The 7,348-nt window shown below is 51.1% G+C and overlaps 1 long non-coding RNA gene across 1 annotated transcript; it reads right to left on the reverse strand.

Annotated features, from left to right (window-relative positions):
- Positions 1-537: 537 nt before the first annotated feature.
- LOC138089180 (uncharacterized) lies at positions 538-5,865 on the reverse strand. Its single transcript, XR_011145785.1, has 3 exons — positions 5,797-5,865; positions 4,455-4,567; positions 538-1,694 (listed from the first exon to the last, which is right to left on the reverse strand). It is a non-coding gene; the product is annotated as an uncharacterized lncRNA (long non-coding RNA).
- Between the last annotated feature and the right edge of the window lie 1,483 nt (positions 5,866-7,348).

Here is a 7,348-nt window from a genome sequence, read left to right on the forward strand (position 1 = left end):
TAGAAAGGAAGAAGGCAGCATGACAAAAGCCCTCAGCTCAACATCATAAGCATAATAGACATGGACAGCATCTCTGTGACTGATTCCCATGTGAGCTCAGAGCTGGACATTGTCCGAGTTAACAACACTGCTGAACATATCTGTAAGTGAGATAAACATGTTTTCTCTATTCTTTATCTTCAATAGCATTTCCAAACCTTCTTAATAATACTTGTGGATTGGAGATATACAAATAGAATCAACATTTATTGAAAAATATTCAGTATTTGAAACTTAGATTAATTATTCACTTTTCCTCTGAAGAGTCACACTTTAGGCTGGTGTTTACTCATACACTTGTGAAATACTTTGGGATGATTTCTCCAAAAGACAATGTCTGCAGCAAGGTCTGCCCCATGACCTTGCATGGGTTTCTGGGGAAGTGTCCACACCCCAGTCAGCCCTGGGACGGGTGGAGGACTGGGTTCCTGCCCCTCCCCAGCTTCGAGGGGCAGCGATCACATTTCCCTCAACATCAGTCTGGGCTAAAATTGCTGGCAGGTTGACTCCTATTTCTTTTTGTCATGAGTTCCCTGAAGATGCCAGGTCATGAATTGCATTGGATGTTGACAGAAGGAATGGGAGAGAGTGGAGTTACACTGCCTTTTATTTGTGGAGGCAAAGGGCCAGGATGGGAGGGTGGTAGACCCCGGCCTTGGCTGAGTGGTGAACAGACTTCCTGCTTGCTGTGCTCCAGGGGCTCTGCTCCAACAAGTCACTTAGGTATCTGAGCCCAGAGAGGAAAACCTGGGCTCCGATTTTGGGCCATATGGCCCAGTAGGGCAGCACAATCCAGCCCTATCCAGCATGCTCCATGTCTGCCTGGCTGGCCTCGGGGGCAATAGTTATCTGCTAGAGCCGCACATGGGGAGTCTTCTTAGGCCAGGGGCTGGAAGTCACACTGTCCAAGTAAAGGAGCACATTCGGCAGGGGGCACTTAGCATGAGTTTAGCCACATGAACTTTAGCATTTTTGTAAAGGGTTATAAATTTTTTTTCTAATGCATTCAAAGCTAGAAAAATGTAACACCAAACTCACCAGTAATCATTTATGATACTGTGACAGGCTGTAGAATGACTCCTTTAACCTCTGCCATGTTGTCACATTGTGTGGCTATTTGATGAAGATGGCTTTGTCTGCCCAGCAACACTGTGACCTCCTTACGGGGAGGGCTGTGTGGTGACAGCTTGATCCATAAGGGGAACCAGGCATGAAAGAAGCAGAGTTGGGCGAGATCTTCCCAACTCTTAGCTCCAAAAAGCAGGTTTATTTTACAAGTTGGCGATCAAATCAATTCATTAAAAACATCTTTCATCTGCCTTTTGTTGACACCTGGCTCACATCCCTGACCCTTCTTTGATCTTAGTCCTTGTTTGAGGCCCCAGATCCCCTGAGGCTTGAGAATGCAGGGCGCATGTCACGAGGAGTGTACAAGGGGAGGGACACCAGCACAGTTGCCAGGAGTCACCTGCCCTGGCAGATTCCAGGAGCTGTAGATCTCTAGAGAAGGAGAGGCAGCCTTATGTTCATCTGGGGGGCTGCCATGGGCTCCCTCTGTGGTGTGGCCGCTGGAGGGATGGCTGGGTCGGCTGAGTGCACAGGGAGCCCATTGTCAGGGATGTTCATGCGTGTGTTGGTTCCATGGTCCATGTTCCCTGGCAGGATGAAAGAGGATTTGTTTTATGCCCCATCTGAGAACTTTAAAAAGGGAAAGATTAAAAGAAATAGGAAAAACTCGGTTTAGATGAGAGCAGCCAGAATCGCGTCAGATTTCTTGGAATGAGCAGATTATCCTGGAGTGAACGCATTCATTCACTCAACAAATATTTATCGAGCATCTTTTGAGTACTAGGCAAGGATCCAGGCACTGTTCCACAGGCTCTAGTAAACTGTGGCTGTTTTGAGTGATTGAGTCAGATATGGGTCAACCCCTGCCTCAGAGACTTCATACATTCGTGAGCACAAGCACGCCAGCCCTCCTTCCTATGCAGATACGATCAGCTCAGGCTGCTGTGGGAAACAGGCAGACCCTTGGCAAGGGCCCAAGGTGAAGTTCGTTTATTTAGCCCCTCAGGCAGACGCAGGGCAAAGAGGAAGGAGCCTAGCAGCTCTAAGGCTCAGCCCTGTGGAATGACCCTGGCCTCGGTATTAGGCTGTCCTTATGTTCCTATAGCAGGAACACGTGCATTCTGTTTCCTCTTTGGGGGACATCTGCCCTGTGTGGAGAGTCCTCTGACTTTCAGCCCAGAAGTGGGTGCTGCGGATGGAGCTCAGGGAGTCAGAGGAAACTGAGGGAGAATTCTGAATGCAATTACTAGATAACATTTTTTAGGTCTCTGCAGAAGTATGGCTTGGTGTGCTCTTAAAACACGAAAGATGGGGCAAAGAGAAAATGCAGCGGAGAAAAGGAAGGCCTGAGTCTGACCTGGGAGCAGGCAGAACACCCTTTGATGGGCATCCCTGCCACTTATCTCCGCTTTGAGCACCAATAATGACACTCAGTGCCTATGTTCTGTTCTTTAGCCACAGCAACAATGACTAGGAGTAAGTTGGAAAATGAGCCAAGAGTCAGTGCAAGCCACTGTCAAAGTCCTCACTGCTGTGAGCTGAGCCCAAGTGGAGCCAGAACCTTCCCTAGCTTGGGTGGCAGGGGCCCACTTTGCGACGAGCCTGCTATATTCACTGAAGGGCTCAGGCCAAGGCTAACTTTCCTCTATAAAGTGGTGGTTCTGAAGCGTGGTCTGTGGACCAGCAGCAGCAGCATCACTCAGGAACTTGTAAGGGATGCAAATTATTGGCCCTTCTCAGACCAGCTGCATCAGAATTTCCCCTGGGTGTTTGAGGAGTATTTACCATGAAGATGCCAGGAGGGAGCCGAGAAGCAGTTGAGGTGGGGACAAGGGAAGCAGGAAGGGGTGGTATGTAAACTAAACTGAGAGCAAATTCCCATGAGTATATGTTTGAGGCTGTGGAGAGCCTGCCAGGATCAGGCATCCAGGGAATAAGTTGACAAGGTCCCTGGTGCTCTTGTCAAGAGCAATCCATTGTGATGGTGTAATACCCAGGCCAGTGTGCAATGGATTGAGAGAAAAATAGAGACAATCTCAGGAAGCTTGACCATAAAAAAGGACAAAAGATAGAGCAGGGGCAAGAGGAAGCCAAGAGGTGGGTGATTGTTCTGTTATTAACATTGGAAACACGGAAACATAAGCAAATTTGCTGAAGGAAGAGGTTCAAAAGAGAGAGTTGAGGCTGCAGGAAGGAGGGGAGCAGATCTGAAGGAGCAGGTTACTGCCCAAGGGAGCAGAAGGGGATGGACTCAGGGCACAGCCTGAGGGTTGGTCACTCCTGGTCGAGGAGATGGATAGCCCTTGCTGGAAATTCTTTGGGTTCTAAGCTAGAAGGAAATAGAAGCAGGTGGGGACAGATAAATGGGAGAATTGAAGGTGTTAAGGCGCTGTGTGATGGTGAAGTGTGAGGTCAGCTGCAGTGGGATGTGCCAGCATAGAGTGTTCGAGGGGTACAGCAGCGCCCAGTGGAGGGAGGCAAGGAAGGGGCTGAGGGGGCCTGGGCTGGATGTCTGAGCTTACAGGAGGCAGGGCTCAAGGAGCAAAGGCTTGGAAGTGGCCTCAGGGACCCAAGAGAAAACCTCCAGCTGGCCCCATGGCCACCGCCTGGCCTTGGATTTTGGAGAATGAGCAGCTTTTCTCAGGCAGTGGGTCCCGAGGGCAGTCAGTCCCACAAGATGCAGGCAGAAGGAGCAGAAGGGCAGAGGCTGAGGAGGTGGAGAGTGGGGACCACAGACCCAGGGTTCAAGGTGGGCTAGGCTGGGCTGAAAGGGGTGGGATGGAGGGAGCAGTTGGGTCTAGGAGGAAACATGGAGGGCTCTTGGAAGAGAGGAGGAGGAGGATCTGACTCCAAAGACCCTGAGTTTGGGGCCATGTCCTAGGCAAGGGTGGGAGCCTAACTGCTAGACCAAGTGGGCACAGGCTGAACCTCAGGGGCCCAGAGGTCGCCAGGGCCAGCCGATGCTCTGCAGGCTCTGAGCCTGAAGGAGGGGGCAAGGATGAGGGGGCTGACATCCCATTCCCTGAGTTCCCCCCGGGCTGTGATGTCGCCTTTGATGGCCTCTTCTCTCACTCTGCCCAGATTAACCCATCCCAGTGCAGCTCGCACCTTCTCCACAAGCCTTCCCTGATCACCGTGATGTACAGCTTCATGTACATGGACGCGTAAACAAGATCATATGCCAATCAAAGAGTTATCACCTATGTTTTATAAGGATGTCACTATAGGGTATGGGCTTCCCTGGTGGCTCAGTGGTAAAGACTCCATCTGCACGGCACGCGGGTTTGATCCCTGGGTGAGGAAGATCCCTTGAAGGAGGGCATGGCAACCCACTCCAGTACTCTTACCTGGAGAATCCCATGGACAGAGGAGCCACAGTCCGAAGGGTCGAAAAGAGTTGAACACAACTGAGCCGCTGAGCAGACATGCAGTATGCAGTATATCACGTGTATTATAAATGCTTAAAAATAGAAATGAAAAAATATTAGAAAACAGCTACAAATAGCAGTTGTGATGTATTCTGCCTGCTGCTTAAAAGATGACCCGGTACCCCCAGGCTGCACACATCCCGCTTTGAGACAATAGGGCTGCAGTGTGAGCTGCTGGGGTGTGCTGATATCTCAGATTTTCTCCACGTCTCCTTTGTAAATAATAATTGTGTCATGGGCATAGTAGGTGGTCAGTAAATATTTGTGAAAGGGTCAAAGAAACAAGTGACCCAGGAAGGTTTTAGAATAGAGGCTGCGTCACATCATGGCCAGAGGTGTGGACTTTGGAATCAGATGGATTGCAGTTCAGGTTCCAGCCCTGACACTGAGGGCAAATTCTTAGGTCCCCTGGACCTTGATTTTCTCCCCAGCGAAAGGGGCACAATGCCCAGAGTTCCCTGTAGGCTGCTGTGGGCTAGAGCTCACTATGAGAGGGGCTACTGCCAAGCAGCGGTGTGACATGAGCCCCCTGAATAGCCAAGCTCTCATAGGAGGGCACAGGATGGGTGTGAATTTCGGCCAAAGTCAGTGACTGGAACTTGAACGCCAGGGGAGAATGGTCAAGGCAGGACTGGACCAAGAGTAGCTTCCCTGATGTCATTTCAGGCAAAGGATTGGTTTGTTTTCAATACTGAAAATGGTACTTATGGAAAACTGCTATGTGACCCAGTGATTTTCTGTTTTTTTCTTTAAATAAAGCTTATTATATTTGCTTCATTATAAAGCAAATTTATCAAAGAAATGAGAAAGATGTAGAAAAAATGAGATGAAAAAACTCACATTTCCACCATGGAAAGATCATCTTTTTAACATTTTGCTATATTTTTAGTCTTAAAAAAATTCTATGCCTTTTGAAAAACATAATTGTGAGTATTATATAAATATATATATGTGTGTGTAATCTATAAGTTTGTCCTATTTTTTATTTGACATTATGACATAGTGTTTTCCTCATTATTACAGATTCTTTCTGAGCATGAATTTTAGTGACCATGTCCGCCCCCGGAGCTGTTTCCCCACATGTTTCTGGAGCCTCTGCAGCTTGGCTATCTCCTCCGGTGGTGGGCAGTCCAGCCCCCATCCTTGTGTCTTCAACGGGCAGGGCCTGACTCCAGCACGGCAGTAGAGCTCCGTGGCACATGAGACCCAGCAGAAGGATGAGGTCTGTGTTTAGAAGACGCAGGTGCCAAACCACACTCACCTCTGACCTTTCCTCCTCTACTCTTCCGAGTAGTAACAGCGAGACCTGCCCAGCAAGGCAGCTTCGAGGTTATGTGAGATTCTGGCTCTGAGGCCGCTCTCTGAATTGCCTGGCATTGTCCAAACCTTGGTTTATTGGATTCATCAGCGTACTTTACCTGTGAGCAACAGGAAGCCAAGATCAACTCACTGCCTCACAGAACTGCAAAGTCCAGATGCTGAGGTCCCCAGTGCCTGAGGGACACAGTCACAAGCCTCAGTGAACTTTGTCCCACATTCCTGCTCCTTCAGTGGTCACATCCTGGGGCAGATTCACCCAGAATCTGCGCCCCACCCCCACCCCCGCCTCCAGGAAGGCGTCCCCACTGCTGGCAGCCCCCGAAGAAAGCATGCTCTCCCGACTGCTCCAGCAGAGGCCCAGGCCCCATGCCCTCTGCCCCAGTGGGGCCCACCCACCTCAGCTCGTAACCTGAGAGTGGGAAGGGGGGAACCAGGCGACGTGGGGAAGGGCCGGCAGGAGATGTCCACTTTGCTGGCCATCGTTCCTGCCACTGTGGCCAGAGCGAGAGCACCTCAGTGTGAGGGAGCTGTGGGCTCCCGGGTCTTGGGTTCCAACACTCCGGCTGGCCCTCCTCCTCCTCCCCCAATGGCCTCACACGGAAGCAATCAACATTCTCTTCCCGAATTCCCAGCAATGGGGCCACACCCCCCAGCGCTCCCGCCTGGTGACCCATGACCAGGGAGGAGGCCTCACGGAGAGATCACTGGAAAGTGACCTCACCAGGTGACTCAGCACCTGAGGAACACGGGCCAGGGTGTGTTAGGGACCCTGGCCCAGTTGAAGGGCCCCACAGAGCTCTAGAGGCCCCAAAGTTACCACTGAGAAAGCAGAGCTGTTTCTTCCTGGAAGGGCAGGGGCGGCAGAGGACAGAATGGGGAACTGTCAGAGGAAGGGTTGGCTGCATCAGGTCAGGTGCCCCAGAAGGCCCAGGTCTGTTTATCTGGGAGGTAAGGTCTGTGTGATCAGTGCAATGGGGATCCCAGGTGTGGTGGGGGACTCCTGTTCTGTCTCCCGGGCATCCTGCTATCGCCGTGTGTTTGTCCTTGGTCCCTGCCCCGAAAGCTCACAATCCACCTGATACGGGGTCCGTCCAAACAGCACAGAGGGTGTGTTCCAGCCAGGTGGGACCCATTCCCTCTCAGAGGAGGAGACAGAAGCAGGCCTCAGAGAACACTTGGGAGCTATGGTGGGTAGGAGAGAAGGAAAGAGGGAGCCAGAGGCCTTTCCAGTGAAGAGGCCCCAGACCTGGACAAATACAGGAGGAGGAGATTTGGGTCTAGAAGCAAGACTGACAAAAGAATCGACTGCCTTCAGAAGCCAGGTGGGAGCATGAAGCCAGACCTTGACCCAGAGCCTGACAGGGAGCAGAGCAGGATCCGGTGCCCCGGGGGACAATCAAAATTGTCCAGGCTGGGTGGGAACTTTCAGAAATTCGAACAGTGCTTAGCACAGCCTCCATCGGGGCTCCCGTGGATTGACCCTGCTGTGGACA

This window comes from Capricornis sumatraensis, chromosome 1, assembly GCF_032405125.1.
Source record: "Capricornis sumatraensis isolate serow.1 chromosome 1, serow.2, whole genome shotgun sequence".
Classification (NCBI taxonomy): domain Eukaryota; kingdom Metazoa; phylum Chordata; class Mammalia; order Artiodactyla; family Bovidae; genus Capricornis; species Capricornis sumatraensis.